Here is an 18,343-nt window from a genome sequence, read left to right on the forward strand (position 1 = left end):
TTACCAAACGACTGTACCTTGAAAAGTCTTCACTCAAAAGGAATTACTTCACTTCTAAATAAGGTAAAGACTAACCAAAACAGAGTAAAAATATTGTTTTTTACGAGGCATCCAAAATGGTCATTTGCAAAGACTCTCAATATTAGTCCATCTTCAACAGTCTCATCGCCTAACTAAAGTCTCTTTTTTACGTTGGTTCATTAGGTTCCAAAGTTCAAGTGATTTCACTCCAGAGTTAAATAATCACCAAGATATTCCAATATTGACCACCATATGGACGACAAGTATCTTTATGAAATAAATAAATGTACACCTTACCAGGATTGATGAAATGGTTTGCTGTTGGCAAATGTTTTTTCTTACTTTTGTTTTGCAGGAAAAGATGTGCAGATTGCGGGATCCAGGAAGAAAGTAGCTGTCTCTAGTCAACGTTTAATACAGGTAAGTACTTCACAAATAAAATAGGGACAGAATTTATCAGTCAGGAAATGAGGGTTAAGCAGAATGAAGCTGGTAGCCATTGAAAGGCCTCTCAGACGGGAAGCATGCTGGTTAGATCCCTTAATTGCAGGTTAAGGCATAGGCTCCTGAGCAAACTTTTATTATGCAGCTTGGGAGTCTGTAAGCCCCCAGCAGGGCCTTCTGGAAGTGGGAGGGTGCGCCTCCTCCTCAGTGAGTCACACACTGGGAGCAATGTTGCAGCGCTGCGATCCCAATATCAGGACAATCTGCAGCAGCCGAAATAGCCTCTTTCCAAGCAATGACAGGTGGAAGGTGGGATTCTTCCAGTTGCCCTCAGACACAGGCTTGGGAAACAGAGGTTGGCCACTACAGTGCTGTTAGCGCTGGGACCCCACATTCATGCAGGACCTCTCAGCATGGTTCAGCAGCTCCCCAAGTAACTCCACCTGTCACTGCCTCTCCCTCAACTCTCATGGTGAAAGTGACACACAATGGCACCAACACTGGCTGGATCCACAAGCAGAATGAGGAGCTGGATGGAGAGCAACAGGGTCTAGGGAAGTGAGTGAAAGAAGAACATGTGTGGTGAGTGAGGAATAACTTAGGCCAAAAGCAAGTCCAAACAAGTACTCCCCTGGAATGCGGAATGCTGACAAAAAAGGAGTCCCCTGAAGTATCAAGTGGGAAAACACAACTTATCCAATCGGAACACTGTGAGACCAAAATGATCCTTGGCATAATAAACTCGAGAATAGAGAAGAAAGCCATTGAATCAAGAGAAGAGAGCTGAGATGCACATCTAAACCATCAAATCATGAGCAAGAGGCTGGGCAAAAGCTTACTCTAAGTATGCGTAATGCATTGGAAACAACAGGTCTACCTAGACAGCTAAAGCTGGCTGTAGATGAGTCCTACAAGAGACTCACAGCTGGTTGTAGCATATCAGATCCTAGGAAAAGGGTACATGTTGTTACCTGTTTAGGATTTTTATACATTACATAAGCCTAAGAACTTTATATATATAGTTCATAATCAATAGAATATTTCTGCTTCTTTCAACACTGAATCAATGATGAAAAGTAAATTTTCAAGGGAATGGGACATGTATTTGTATTCATATTTATCTCTACAATCTCCACACATTTTTCCATTTTTATGAACATCCCTGAATATCCCATATGGAGTTTTCCACCCCCATTCACTAGTTCATACCCCTTCTCCGGGTGTCTAAATCAGGGCTGATATCCCTAGCCCACAGCCTTCCTATACCTTATGTGCAATCATTGTGCCCATGAAGATAAACATAATTTTATATTTGGCAAAGTCAATCTCTCTTTTTATGCCTAACTCTGCCACGTAAGGAGTCCAGGGCACCAAGGTTCCCAGTATCTGAATCATCTCTTATCAGGCAGTGAAGGTTAGTTCATACTATATGGCATTGTCCTACAAGTGTGGGGAGAGGCTGTTGAGGATGAAGAATGACACAATTAGTGTGTGAGGCTTCTTCTCCCAAAAAGATTGTCCTTTTTTCACTTGACCTGACGGGACTACTATATGACCCAAGCTGGGCTGATGCACATACCTCTATGTAGGGGGTGTAGGTTAGGTAGTTTGGATGCGACCATACCCTTTTGTGTTCACATAATTATTTTAGGGAGGACGTATGGTGCCTTTTTACCTCTCCCTCTCCAGTTTGTGTTTTAGTGATTAGTTCATACTCCCATACATTAGGTATAAATGTACATATTTCTTTTGGGCATCTCAAACATCCGATGTAATACTTTCAGCTGTATACATCTGAAGCTGGACAGAATAGCAACTTCTCAGGGGTGCATTAGTGACTCATCAAGGTCTATCTCTTCTGTTCATCCAATATCTTTTGCAGTGGCGGCCAGCAGCTTTAGGAGGGAGGGGGATGGGGGTGAGAAGCACACATACACTAATTCTTTCACTCACACACACTCACGCATGCATACACATCCATGAACAACACTGATAACATTCAAACATGCATGCATGCACCAAACATTCATTTTAAAAGATCACACACACACACTCATTCTTTCACACACACGCACGCACATCCATTAACAACACTCATAACATTCAAACATCCACGCACGCACCATTCATTTTAAAATATCACACACACACACACTCATTCTTTCACACACATACGCATGCACGCTCGCACATCCATTAACAACACTCATAACATTCAAACAAGCACACACACACCAAACGTTCATTTTAAAAGAGCACACACACTTACCTTCAGCCTCTGAGGTCCCAGGAGGGTTGGGACTGCTGCCTTCCCTCATTGGCTGGTCTTAGGCAGCAGTCCCAGCCTCGTCACAGAGTTGTATGGGGTCAGTGAGACTGCTGACCCCACCCCACTCTGTGATGAAGTGTCACTGATTGACAATCGCCCTGGGCACTTCAGGTGTAAGCCCTGAAGCGCCCAGGTCAAATTCAATGGGTGACGCTTTCCTCGTCACCCAGGTGAGGGCCTTGAGGCACCTTTGCTGAGCTGAGGAGGTCACGCCCATAGGAGCTGTGACCTCCTCAGCCCAGCAAAGTTCAGCTCAGGCAGCAAGGAGTCTGCGCAAATCGTGCATGTCTGCTCCTGGCTGCCTGAGCTGAACATGGAGAGTGTCTGTCAGGCTGACCTTTGTTCAGCCTGACAGACACTCTTCATGAGGGGCAAAAGGTGGGGGACGTGGCCCCTCCGCCCTAAAGGACGGGCCGTGCCCGATCTTTTGTTAATTTCTCTCTGCAAATGTGCATATTTTGTCCGAAGATTATTAAGGACAGTTCGGTATGTATATGATACCATCTTTTTCTGGCATTTCTACTTTTAACACTCTAATTTCCACAGGGTAATGATCTTGTACATCTGCCCAATTTATCTGCTGAAATTTGAAGTATAACAGTTCTTTTATTGAATCCATTGTCCTAGCACATTTGTGTAATTGAAAGTTTTATATCTCACATTTCCAATCAAGGTCAGCCTAAAGGAAAGAAAGAAAATGCATTTGTCAGTGGTTTTAGGTAAATACATATTGCTATGGAAGCTTACTGCTCATGTTTGTGTTTAAGATACTTAAAATTTGTAAAATCTGATCCTCTCACACCTCCAGACGTCCTGTGCTAAAGAGGTGCCACAGAAGCACTAGGTTACAATCCGAAACCCCCTGACCTTGAGATGGACATGATATTATGTAACACTGGACTTGACATGAGAGAAAGCTAAGCTCTGTCGTGTTACCAATGAAATGTTTGCATACTTCTGAAGTGGAAAACACTTCTTGGGTCATGTCTGAGTTATACTCAAATGATGTCTGATTATTTTAGTTATCCACTGAGGCCTTGACCCAGGCTTGAACCTATGCCATGCTCTGGCTTAGCTCGAGGCACTCTTGGATTCTCCAGCCCCAAATGAGTTGAGCTTTCATGTAGCTTCTGCCTGCCACTCATACAGTAACCTCAGGTGCCAGGAATTCAAGACAAACCATTAACCTTTTATGTAAAAGAGGAGAGAGAAAAAGAATTGCACAGAAGAAACCAGAAAACCTGAAATCAATCCCAGCTTCCACATATTCAAGTGTTTGATCCTAGGCGAATATATCTCTTGTGTTTGATTTAATAGGCTATATAAATTTACATGAGGTTTGTTGCACGAATTACATGCCAAGTATTATCATGGCTTGGCTCCTGTAGGAGTTTTGAGAACCAAGCCAGAACATTGGCTTGGTTCTGCTCTCCTTGTGAATTTCTTAACTCGCCAACATCTAGTCCATATAGTGACATAACAGTGGATGAAGAGGAATTACCTTTTACCCCTCTTGACAGGTAGAAGAAGCTGATGTGAAACTGACAAAGGGTTTTTTTCTCATTTGGAAAGCGATTGCCGCCACAGAATAATTTTTACACCCCAAGTGGCATCACGTGCTGTTTGTCCAGATGTTACAGTTTCTGTATCCCAGTCTCAGTTGTCACAAATTGAGGGTCACAGCGTCTGGAGTTTGAGGAGGAAAGCAGCATCAACGCAAGCAACTGTAAAAGGTCAGTTTTAAATATTATACCATATGCCCAGGGAGAAGAGCTGGGACCTGGGGTTCCTTTTCATCAGAATGTATTTGTTCTAAAAAAAACGTTTATTTAGGTTCTAGAGCTGCAAGACAGTAGTTTTTCCAATAGATTGCAGTACCAAGTATTAGCAAAATCAGTAAGTATGCATTTTGTTTAGGGCACATGTGCGCGCTCACACACACACACACACACGTTAACATGCAGGCAGACGCACACAGGGATACACCTGATGCATACATATGGGACCACAAGAAGGCACCGAGAGCGCACCTACCGACACCCATAAACACCACACAGAGCTAGGGATGAGGCCTGTTAGTATGGGCCGGACTGTTCCGACTGGAGCAGGACCAAGACTGATTTGTATATGGTAATTCCCTTGGAGGAGTGATACAAAACAAAATGAACAAGAATGCAGATCCAAGCAACTGCCAACAGCTGGGACGTTTGCAATCATTCGACACATCACCTTAATTCAATAACATTTTCTGCTGACTCTGACAACTGGCAAAAGTAATCCTTAAATAGGAAGAAACCACTATTATAGAAACTCAGTCTGGGCCAGGGTAACGAATAAAGAATACAGCTACCCTCCAAATTCTGAAGAATTGTTCACAACTGCAGATCCAGTTTTCGAGCAAAGGAACGCTGGTAGTTGCTCCATGCCTAGCTCCGCAATTTAAGAATAATCCCCAATAAGGAAAAAAAGAAAGTGCAAAGCTGAATTGAAGCAATTAAAGTTTTCAAAGACTGTGCACATCTTCCACACAGGTTCAACGCCTTTCTCCTATTCTTAATATCACCATCTACCTCTTACCAGAAGAACACATATCTTATAATATGAGGACAAAGTAATCCTGGGTTGATAGATACATTTAGTCCATCATGTTAGACCTGTCAGCCTTAGGGTTTTCTGTCCCCAAAACGTTCTGCCTTCTGACTTTGTTTTTGCTGGTTTTGGGACACTTTGCACTTTACCACTGCTAACTAGTTCAAAAGTGTTTGTGTTCATTCCCTACAACATGGTAAATTTGGCTTACATCCGATTGGAATATTTAATTTACTTAGAGGTCCCAAGTAAAGTGGCCAACCAGATACCAAGGGCTGGTAAATTAAATGCTACTAGTGGGCCCACAGTGCTTAGTATGCCTCCCACTTAAGTAGTCCATGAAAACATGTCTCAGGGCCGCATAGCAATCTGATAGCAATGTTAAACTGCCAAATTGACTTGGCAAAATAATCCATGAATAGCCCCTCTGCTAAACCTAAAACTCACTTATTATTACATATGTCACCCCTAAAGTAGGCCCTAAACAGCCAATAGGGCAGAGTGAATTGTAACTAAAAGGTTGGACATGTACTTGTAAGTTTTAAATGTACTGGTAGTGCAAAACTCACAAATTCATTTTTCACTAGTATGAGGCCTACCTCTTCCATAGGATAGCATTGGGTTATCCTATTACATTTAGTAAGTGAAACGTTTTGATTGGGTGATTGGAAGCTGGTAGGAAAGCAATGATTGGTGTCTTAGGAATTGTAATTTAATAACCATGTTAATTGTAATGTCGTTTTTTAAGTCACAATTCTGAAAATGCCACTTTTAGAAAGTTGGCATTTTCTTGTCCTAACCATTTGGTGCTAGCAGCCTGTGACGTGGGTCACATGACTAAGTGTAGTTGGCCAACTTTGTGTATTCCTTGCAGACAGTGTCACAATGGAGGACCAGATGTTGGCAGGATGGACCAACCTGACAGGTTAGGTGGGGGTGGAGCTGTCACCTACCACCACACTTGTACTTCAATAAGGACTGCCCCTTTCACTCATACCTTGAGACCCATTCTTCAGATCACTCCTAGACCTGCGGACTGTACAGAAAAAGGACTACCCAGCTGCCTGAGAACTGCCATACTGCCTGAGGACTGCCCACCTATTTGAGGACCACCCTGCCATCTGAGGCCTGACTTGCTACTTGAACTCAAGACTACCAGAGTGTCTCCAAGGGTCAGACGACTGACCGGTTCTGAGGTACACGGACACAATAGGTCTGACTGCTGGCTTCATCAGAACTGAATCAGAGGGATGCATCCTGATGGAAGTCCTCACAGTGCCAGCTCCAGACTAATGGCTTCCTTGTAACCGATGCAGCATGCCGCACCTTGATGCCAGACCTCGTATTGCAGCACCTGATTGGAGGCTTCACAAGCACTGACCCAGTGCGATGCATCTCACTGCAAGTCGCTCCAATGCAGCCCCTGTTTGTGTGCTGTATAAATATTTAACACATTGCCTCAAAGTTAAGCATGACTGTTTCTGTGCCAAGGTACCAGGGGGTTTAGCACAGGTTACTTAACTGACTTTTGTAATTCACCCTGATAGTGGTTGTGGTCATTGCTTGTAGCCTGGTAAGGCCTGGCTAGCATCATAAAAAAGGATGCTAGCCGGGTGGGGGAGATGTAGGGGGAACAGGGGGTTTAGCGTCAAAGGATGACTGTAGTGCGGGCAGAGGCATCTAAAATGGCTGTAACCAGACTAGCGTAATTTTCTGACGTTAAAACCCCATGGCCATGACTCCTGTCTTAATTAAGACTGAAGTCATGCCCACCACCCCAATGGCCATGCCCAGGGGACTTATGTCCCCTGGGCATGATCAATGGGCACAGTGCCATGTAGGGGGCCCAAATTAGGCCCCCTTATGGCACTTAAAAAAAAAATATATATATATATATACATATAAATATATATATATGTGTATATATATATATATATATATATATATATATATATATACTCACCTCTACTTACCTCTGCTTACCTGGGATGGGGTCCCCCCATCCTTAGGTGTCTTCCTGGTGTGAGGTTGGGGTGTCCCTGGGGCCAGGGGAGGGCACCTGTGGGCTCTTTCCATGGTCTCTAAACCATGGAAATAGGCCCACAGGTCCCCTAACGCCTGCCCATACCCAAGCATTAAATAATGGCGCTCAGCAAGCTTATGATTTTAGCATGGGTATAAATATGGTGCAAGGGCCATACCGTTGTTTCCTGCACGGGAATGCCTACCTTGCATCTCATTGATGCCAGGTAGGTTTCCACGTCCAGAAAATGACGCTAACCCCATAACTTTGGCGCTAGACGTTTCTAGCGCCAAAGTATAAATATTGAGTTAGGTTTGCGCTGAATTAGCATAAAAAAATTATGCTAATTCAACGCAAACTGAGTATAAATATGCCCCTTAGAATCTCAGGACTTTTCTGAAAACTAGAGAGCCAGATAAATCCATGGGCTCTGACCTGATTGCATGGATCCCACTACTTGCCTATAATGTCCTGCAAACATCTAAGTAAGGTAAAAAATATTCTCACATTTAAATTCAGGAAACTACAAGAAGTTGGGTCCATGCCACAAGTCTTACTATTGTGTGTTCCCACACTTCTCCCATTACAAATGGTACACAACATGTGTACACAATACAGGGAAACACCAAACATGTGCCAGGGTGAAATGTATGTTATTCGTTGTCACACAGTTTGAACCTTTTGAGGGGGAGCAGAACCATCCAGAAGGGATTCCTGTTCAGGGATCACGGTTGCTGGAAAGGGGAAAATGAGAGATATGGTGGCTACCCTCTGCTCCGCCCATTTTAGTTGACCAGAAATGCCCCCCATAGGCACCAGGGATCATTGTTTGATGAAGCGAGACATAGAAAAAGAACTACGGGCCAGGCTTCCAGGTATAAAAGGTTTTCACTAAGGGCTCTACTCAACTGCATTTTACATCCCTAGGAGGGGGGTCTGAGTGTTGCTCCCATGTTTGCACCCTTTTCCCTTTGGCACTAGGGAGTATTTTGGTTGCATAAAAAACAGAATTGGTAGGCATCCTGGTACAAGCTGCATCTCTTCCTGCCATTTGCATTTCAACATGTCAGCTCCCTTGAGGACCCAAAGGGGAAGGTTACCCTCAATCTGCCCCCATCCCCCACCCCAGACCAGGTAAAAAAATGCCCCTGACCTACCAGGGCCCTTCTTGTTCACTGAAAAACTGGAAATGAAGTGAAGATCTTGATTTACTGGTGCAATGTCTGCCTCTTTCCTGCCTCAACCCAGCATCTGTGTCACTTCTCCCCTCAGGAGCATTAGGTTAATTAGAGTCATGCGCCAGTCATCTTGGAACAATGTGTCCCTCTCTGATTCTTACCTGCCATCGCCTTGCTTTCCTAACGTGGGGACTTGACACCCCCAGGTAGGTTGGATGGAGCCAGGTATTAGCCAAGGGAAGTCTACCCCTCCATTCACAATTCCTGGTCTGTAATGGACTTTCTGCTTTTCGTGGTAAAAAGATTGTGCGTTATAATCCCTCATTCTGCTATGCTTGGGAAAGAGAAATTATGACTTGCCATTCAAGGACTCTGAGCCAAAGGCGTGGTTGCACATTTTATTCTCCCTTGGTGCCCAGAGGACTTTCTTCGATCCTAGGAGGTTGAGCAAGGGGTTAACTCCAAATCACACCCTCCTCTTTTGACGGGAAAAGTCTGGGGATAATTTCTGTCTGCCCTCAGGGAAGTTGATAGGTGAAATGGGGCCAATTCCACGATCCCAAGGTGTCAAGTGGCCTTTCACTGCCTCAGTGGGCCAAACTGGAGGAGAGTTACCCTAGTAAGCTTTACCCTTGGGGGAGTCTGCCCTGATGCCAAGGATAAGGTGTGATTTCCCAAATTTCCTGATTCCCTGGTGTCCAGCAGAGATCACTTGAAGCACAAAGTGATATTTATGGCTTCTCTGAAACCTCGGTCCAGTGCTTCAGGATCTTCAGGATCTTGTGCTCAAAGAATAACATATGATTTTCAGAATGTTGGTGCGATGTGACAGGATCCTTCTTTCGCACCTCCTGTGACCTCCGGATTTGAATTTCCCACAATACTTGACAGCTTTCCTTTATTAGGTTTGACTTTACTTTGCCTTTAAGAGTGTTTTATGAAATCCTTCTTGTGTAATTTACAAAGCCCTCTGTCATCGGCATCTGTTATTCATCCTCCATCATTCAAGTTTCTAGCACACTCTTCTCATGTTAGCCAAATCTCAGCTGAGTCTCTTATTGGCTACCTTCTCAACTTGATTTTTGACTTTTTATGTTGTGCGATGAAGGGCCACCACATTAAGGGGCATATTTACAATGCCCTTGCGCTTCCTTGCTCCACATTAGCATACATTTTTTATGCTAATGTGGAATTAAGAAGGTATTTTCGTTGTGCCAGATATACAAAGTGGCACAATGCAAGCATTGCAACAGTTTGTTACACCTTGCACCACATTATGCCTGCACCTGGCATAATGTATTAAAGGGGGGAGCTCCCCTGTTTGGCAGACCAGAAAAATTGAGCAGTGAAATTTACAGGATTTTACTGCGCCATTTTTAGCATAATTTTGTAAGGCCTGCCTCAGGCAGGCGTTAAAGTGACACTCCCATTTTATTCAATGGGCCGCCCTTGACTTTGGTGGATTAGCACCATAACTTTTGGTGCTAATCCACCAAAGTGCCACAGTAGGGTCAAAATCTTTGACATTATTGGCCTAATGTGCACCACGGAGCACTATATTGTAAATTTGGCACACACGTGGTGTTGTTAAGGTGGGCACAATGGGGCACAAGAAAAGTGGCACATCATCTATGATGAGCCACTTTCTTGTAAAAATGCCCCTAAGAGTTCTAGCAATTTTAAGATAGGCTCCTTTACAACCAACTAGTTTGGTGTTTTGGTTAATGGGAGTCATGTGTTATCTGTGGAGAACACTTTGCAATAGCTGGTCAGAGAAACCTTCCTTTGGCAGCTCAGCAGGTCTGGTGAAACCAACATGTTTGTCTTTTGTGTCTACTGTAAACAAACAGTGATAATTACCTGAGTTGAGTTTGACAGTTACATTGAGATATTGGTGCTGCAGAGGAAGATCAGGTCAAGCGCATGTCCTGCCATCTATGTGTGGGAGGAAATCCTTTTGGAAGAAACTTAGCAACCCAATTATTCAAACAACATTAGATGTTTGTTTGTTATTTGGGATATGTGTCCAGGGATTGAAATCATAAGAAACAGAATTCTGTGTGATAGGGTTTAGGTACCACCCTAAGGACATTCTCCTGTTCATGAGAAACTGAAGAATAATGTTATTTTTTAGTTATTTTTTCAATAAATGTTGAAAAATACCCTTTTTTACTTCTCTGCCTGTGAATCATAGATAAAGAGGTCTTCTGCACACTGATTGGTTCCCAAGAGGGTATATTATAGATCTATGGCATACATACTAGAACCTCGAAGGATAAGAGAGAGTAAATATTTAGGTGGACCTGGAGGCCAAAACTGAGGGCCATAGTTATGATCCGGTTTGCATCGCATTTGCACCACGCAGCATGGTACATGTGCGATGCAAACCTTAAATGAGATTTATAAAGCCAAGGAAGGCCACTTTGTGTGGCCCTGAGTAGCTTAATAAATCGCAAGTAATGCAACACAGCGCATATCACTGTATTGCATTAATCTGTGCCAGAGTTGTGTTTTCATGGGTGTTATGTTGGTGTTCCCTTGAAACATCCATGGATTTTGATGCATTCCCAGATTTACCATAAGTGGTACATCTGGAAATGCACCAAAAACCTACGCCTCCCCATGTGAGGCGTAATGAGGAGAAATATCTTTATTTCTCCTCTTTTGTTCCTCTTTCTATGTGTGCTGCACTCTCAGGATTGTTTTAGTGAAGGAAGGTGCCCTTTCTTGTGCAAAAACAATTCTGCATCCAACGCAGGCACCCCTGCACCATTGTGCAAGGGTGGAAGCGTTGGCGCTAGGCAGCCCATTGTGCGCCAGTGCAGGGAAAGGACAGAAATAAGCTGAATTGCCTTGAATATGGTGCATTCCTGCCCTTTCCCAGTGATGCAGAGCAGCAAGGTGACTTGTCGTGCAGCGCCACCGTTTCATAAATAGGGCCCCCTCTGTGCAGCTATGCATATCAGACAACCCTAAAATATCGAGACTTGATGCATATTGATATTCACGTTTCCCAGCAACATATCCTGTACAAGGTATGTTTAAGAGAAATGTGATGTTGCATAGAATTTCGGGAACAAATGCGAAAATTACCATGGCTTGTATGCTCTAATGGACAGAGTGTGGGAGGTCTACTGGACCTATGGATATATTCTTTTGAATGTGTAATCTATAAACTAACCTGAAGTCTGGGGTTTTCAACATATATTTTAATATGTCACTAAAAGACTGGAGCACCAAACAGGTTTTGGAGTCGACTTCTTTCTGAAATTAGCACCTGCTTTGTGGTCCGATTGGCACACGAGGGACCTCAACACCCATTGATAACGTATACATGCCTGGTATTATCTGAATATAGACCCTTAGATTAACACTAGTGCAAGATGACATTTGCCAGGGATGCCCTTTGGCATAAAGGAAGCTGGCAAGTATAGACAATAAAGAAAGTATTACAAAGGTTGTAAAAATAGCTATTTTCAGAATAGTCTCCTGACCAGCCAATCATGCTCAGAAATTCTGTCACTCACCAGCAGATTATGTTGGGTGTTCAAAAGTGTTCCTATTATGTGTTGGCTATCATCTCTCAGTAAACGACTGGGGCACCAAATCACCATTTCTTCTGAAAATGGCTCCCTGTGTTGTGTTGCACCTTAAACCCTGTGATCACCATAAACATTTTAGACACCGAATTAAGAAAATGCAGGGGCACACTCATGCAGCTTGTCCTTTGCCAAGAAAATAGTTCTTTGTAAAGGACGGAAACGAAAATTACCCTCTTGCAAATTGCCTTTTCCTCCATGGTGTCCTAGTCAGCTTATGCAAACAAGGGGAATAGGGTCTCCAATCATAGATTCCTCAGGGTGGCTAGAATCAGAAAATGTATCCTTTCTTTTTTCTCCAGGCCATGTACATTGAGACCCACCACAGAGAAAGTGCACACAAACATTAGAAGGGGAACAAAACCAAGCAGGACCCACTAATAGCCTGCCAACAGTTGCTCGACACAAGAACCTGTTTTGAAATTACTAAGAAACACTCAACAGATAAGTAAACACAGGTGGTGAGATCAAAGGTGTCTCAATTTAACACCTTGGAACACCACACTAAGGGCCTGATTTAGATTTTGGCAGACGAGTTACTCTGTCACAACGGTGATGCATATTCCATCCCGCCGAAATCTAAATCCCATTATTTCCTATGGGTGGGATATTCGTCACTGTGGTGACGGAGTAACCCGTCTGCCGAAATCTAAATCAGGCCCTAAGTGACAGAAAATATATTATGGAGTGGCGGTAGCCACTCTGTAGTTATAGTTAGGGTGACCTGAGATATTTTGTTGTGTAATAACTTTGCACCAGTTTGACGAATGTCTGCAAAACTTTGAAGACATGCAGCCCCTGTTTCATTGTCAGATTACAGAACGTTTCACAACGTTCGGTCAAGGGGGTGCAAAGAAAAAAGGGGATTTCAAAACAGGCATGCAAATCAATGCATTTTACATAGACTTTTGTATTTCACATAGTGCTAAAACAGCCAGTTGGACTTTGCAGAAATTTGGCATCATTAGATATTAGGGTGCACAGATGATTCTTTTGTGTACTGCATGTAAGTAGATTAAGTATTTCTTTAGCTATATGGTTTTTCAACTTAGTGATATTTTGCAGCACAATCCTACTAAAAGTAGCAAGGATGCCCAAAAAATAAACTAGACTGAGTATGTAAAGTTTCAGATTTACTACATGAACAACTGAAAGACCCATTTATGGTCACATGCTAATGGATATTGTTGGATGCAGCACACTGTGGTTGGCTGAGGCAGGGTCCTAGTCAGGCAGAACCTACCACTCCCATCAGGGGTGGGTGATTACAATCACTGTATAACCTGTGCTCACTTTGGGTAGCTTAGTATTCAGCAGTCAGGCTTATCACAGGGGCAATGTAAAAAGCATTGGCACAGCACAGTTGCCCAACAAATACACTAAGGGCCAGATTTAATGGAAAATGACGGCGCTGCGCCAATATTTGGCAGCGTCATGTACAGTAATTTCAAAACACAGGGATGTGCCATATTTTACTAGTATATGAAGCACCCCTGTGTTTCCCCCTGCGCCAGCACTAAATTTGCTGCTGTGCGCCAATGCAGCCACCCTTGCACCATAGTGCAAGGATGGCTGCATTGAGGGGGAGATTGTTTTTGTGCAGGAAGGAACACCTTCCTGCACAAACACAATCTTAAATGGAGATTTGCTCTTTCTATATGTGCTGCAGAATGCAGCACACATATAAAGAGCAAAAACGAGGAGAAATGAAAGCATTTCTCCCTGTTGTGTCACTCTAACTCCACCCCTGGAGTGGCGTTAGATTTTGGCGCTGCCTCAGGTTTACAGAAATGTGTAAATCAGAGGCAGCGCCAAAATGCAATGGATGTTGCTGTGGCACGCTCACAGCAACATCCATTTCATGCCTCTTCCATGCAAAGTGTTGTGAGTGAAAGGATTATATTTAGTAGGCCACAAAAAGTGTCTTACTGTGTCTTGTAAATACGGCGCAAGGCATAGTGCCACCACAGCGTCACGAAAAGTGACGCTCTGGTGGCTGTAGGGTCTCTTAAGTATGCCCCTAAGCGTCACAAAAGAGACTTCACACATGCTATATGTAAAGAAGATTTGTATTCAACATGCACCTTAATTAACACAACATGAACATCATGTAAATCTGGGCATAAATCACATTCAGAAATATCACTAGGAGTACTGGGCCTAACTGTGTTAAAAACAATATCAGCACTATGTACACTTGAGAAAAATCCTACATCCCCTCCCAGCATCCTCAAGCAGTGCAAACCGCTGTCAGCACAAGACCCAGCAATTATCCAAATTTAGTATTGCACAGTTATAAGGTGCACCTCAGTTCACAACATTAGCAGCAATGTGTACACACAGATAATTCCAGCACTTTTAAATAGCTCAGTTGTCAGTGTACTTGCAGACCCAGTGGGCCCAAATCTCCCTGCACCCTTCAACCCAATCCCTACTACCCCGCCCTCAAGGGCTGGATATGAAAGACACTTTTTCCGGATATTAGGCTCATCGCAGCCGGAGTCAAACTTATTCAGGTCCAGAGGGAAAGGTTGGGGGGAGTAGATAATAGACTGATCAGGCAACAGTCGACAAATGGAGGTTTGGCCACCATTTTGGAGGTTCATTCACAGGTCTCTGCACAGTGCCTTCTGGCACGGGCCCATTCTGCAAAGCATGGGGGGAGGGTCACCACAGGACACACGCTGTTCACAATTGTGCCCAACCAGGCCAGGCACTCCAGTACTCAAATGGTTACTGTTGGAAAATGTGTTATTGGTAAGGGCAGGTAGGTACCTACACTTAGCAATAGGCCACTAACCTCCACTAAGGTCCAGTTAGGTCTCAGTAAATTAAACCCAGCTCAACCCTTGGTAGCTTGGCAACGAGCGTCAAGGCTTAACTTAGGAGACAGAGGTGGTCATTCTGACCCTGGCGGTCTTTGACCGCCAGGGCGGAGGACCGCGGGAGCACCGCCGACAGGCCGGCGGTGCTCCAATGGGGATTCCGACCGCGGAGGTAAAGCCGCGGTCGGACCGGCACCACTGGCGGGGTCCCGCCAGTGTACCGCCGCCCCATTGAATCCTCCGCGGCGGCGCAGCTTGCTGCACCGCCGCGGGGATTCCGACCCCCCCTACCGCCATCCAGATCCCGGCGGTCGGACCGCCGGGATCCGGATGGCGGTAGGGGGGGTCGCGGGGCCCCTGGGGGCCCCTGCATTGCCCATGCCACTGGCATGGGCATTGCAGGGGCCCCCGTAAGAGGGCCCCTACATGTATTTCACTGTCTGCTGTGCAGACAGTGAAATACGCGACGGGTGCAACTGCACCCGTCGCACAGCTTCCACTCCGCCGGCTCGATTCCGAGCCGGCTTCATCGTGGAAGCCTCTTTCCCGCTGGGCTGGCGGGCGGTCTGAAGGCGACCGCCCGCCAGCCCAGCGGGAAAGTCAGAATTACCGCCGCGGTCTTTCGACCGCGGAACGGTAATCTGACGGCGGGACTTTGGCGGGCGGCCTCCGCCGCCCGCCAAGGTCAGAATGAGGGCCTAAGTCCGAAGGTAAAACAATAGATTATATTTTTATCTTTAAAATGACACAACAACGAATAAAATCGGATAAGGGGAACCGGAGATATGAATTTTTAAAGAATTATAGTTTTTTTAGCGCCTAGCAACAAAAAGGGCTAATCGGGTCATCTGGTTGCACCTCAACTGGGGCAAAGTCAAAGTTTAAGGTCGACCGCGATGGAGCCCTGCTCGGCTACAGGCCGCGGGAGGCCTAGATTAAAAGTTTACCTTCACACTTAGGGGGTCATTCTGACCCTGGCGGCTGGTGACCGCCAGGGTCACCGACCACGGGAGCACCGCCAACAGGCTGGCGGTGCTCCCAAGGGCATTCCGTAAGAGGGCCCCACAAAGTATTTCAGTGTCTGCAATGCAGACACTGAAATACGCGACGGGTGCCACTGCATCCGTCGCACCCCTGCAACTCCGCCGGCTCCATTCGGAGCCGGCATCCTCGTTGCAGGGGCATTTCCGCTGGGCCGGCGGGCGCTCTTTTGGAGAGCGCCCGCCGGCCCAGCGGAAATGTAAGAATGGCCACTGCGGTCTTTTGACCGCGGTGCGGTCATTTGTCGGCGGGACTTTGGCGGGCGGCCACCGCCGCCCGCCATAGTCATAATCAGGCACTTAGTCTCTTTTTCGAAGATTTTCTTCAGTGGGACGAACCTGCCAGTCCAATCCGACCTCCTGGAGCCCTTCTCCGGATACGCAACGCGGGAATCCTCGGTGGAGATTTTTACCTTCGGACTTAGTAAAATTTTTTTAGGTGAAAATCCTTCGACCGGGGTAAACCTGGATCTTGATCCGACGTCCCTGGAGCCCTCCTCGGATACGCTGGCTGGGAGGTCCCGGTCAATTTTTTACCTTCGGACTTAGGCCCTCATTCTGACCTTGGCGGGCGGCGGAGGCCGCCCGCCAAAGTCCCGCCGTCAGATTACCGTTCCGCGGTCGAAAGACCGCGGCGGTAATTCTGACTTTCCCGCTGGGCTGGCGGGCGGTCGCCTTCAGACCGCCCGCCAGCCCAGCGGGAAAGAGGCTTCCACGATGAAGCCGGCTCGGAATCGAGCCGGCGGAGTGGAAGCTGTGCGACGGGTGCAGTTGCACCCGTCGCGTATTTCACTGTCTGCACAGCAGACAGTGAAATACATGTAGGGGCCCTCTTACGGGGGCCCCTGCAATGCCCATGCCAGTGGCATGGGCAATGCAGGGGCCCCCAGGGGCCCCGCGACCCCCCCTACCGCCATCCGGATCCCGGCGGTCCGACCGCCGGGATCTGGATGGCGGTAGGGGGGGTCGGAATCCCCGCGGCGGTGCAGCAAGCTGCGCCGCCGCGGAGGATTCAATGGGGCGGCGGTACACTGGCGGGACCCCGCCAGTGGTGCCGGTCCGACCGCGGCTTTACCGCCGCGGTCGGAATCCCCATTGGAGCACCGCCGGCCTGTCGGCGGTGCTCCCGCGGTCCTCCGCCCTGGCGGTCAAAGACCGCCAGGGTCAGAATGACCACCTTAGTCTCTTTTTCGGAGATTTTCTTTACCGGGACTAACCAGCAAATCAGGCCGGGTCGCGGTTGAGGCAAGCCGGCTAGAGTTGCCGCGACGGGTCTGTCCCTCTATGGAGCTTTTTTTCAAAACTTCTCCAAAGTTCTCCAAACGTCTGGGGCTTCTCCCAGATGTCCTTTTAAGGTTCTTTTGAGGTCCACAGCTCACCCCAAGGGTCCAGAAGTTCTGAGATGGTCCTTGGGAGTGCGGACTACAACTCCCAGAATGCACCTGGGGCAAACTCCTTTTTGGCCACTGGGCAGTGGCCAGCTGGTTGGTTGATTTCTTCAGGAGTTGGTGCAGGGGACTCTGGTTAGCAATTTTTCACCTGTAGCAAACAGGGAGTCCCTCCTTGAACCAGTTGAAGCCAGGCAAAGTCCTTCTTGTGGTGAAGCCCAAGTGTGCAGCTGGTGCAGTCCTTCTGGGTGCAGGTTCGAGGTGCAGGCCAGGGGTCCAGCGGGGCAGTCCTTCTTCTCCTTTGGTTCTTCCTTGTTGGAATCTGATGGGGATCTGAGGTGTGGGTGCAGGTCTGCCAGTTTTATCCTTGCTCCTGGGTGAAAAGCAGGGGGGTCCTGGTTCTCCAATCAGGTGCAGGGTCCTTCCCCCTGTGATGACCACTTCCTGGGAAGTGTGGCAAAAATCAATCCCAGGAGGCAACATTCTCCAAAAATCCATCATGGCTGAATCTGATTTTTGGAGGTTAAATCTGTCTGAGCCCACCCACTGGTGTGGCTAAAAATCATAAACACACCTCTCTCCTGCCCTCTCCTAATCTAATCAAGGGGGCACCTAGTTGTCTGGGGTTGCAGGATGTGGGGGTGTTGCTGGTTGCTCCAAATGTCCTACTCTGCCTTTGAAGACCAGTTTGGCAGCCCTCCCCCTTCCTGCCTCACCATCTGCTGAGGGGAGATTCCCTCCCACAGGCACATTCCTTTGTGTGAAGCCAGGCCACTTCACACCTCATCAAGGCAGCCTGGCCAGGCTGCTAGAGGCTGTCCAATCAGAGCACAGCAGCAGAAACAATGCAGGGCTGACATTGGCAACTTTTCAGGTAAAGTTTAAAACCCTTTACCTGAACAAGTTA

This window comes from Pleurodeles waltl, chromosome 8, assembly GCF_031143425.1.
Source record: "Pleurodeles waltl isolate 20211129_DDA chromosome 8, aPleWal1.hap1.20221129, whole genome shotgun sequence".
NCBI classification, from domain to species: Eukaryota; Metazoa; Chordata; class Amphibia; order Caudata; family Salamandridae; genus Pleurodeles; species Pleurodeles waltl.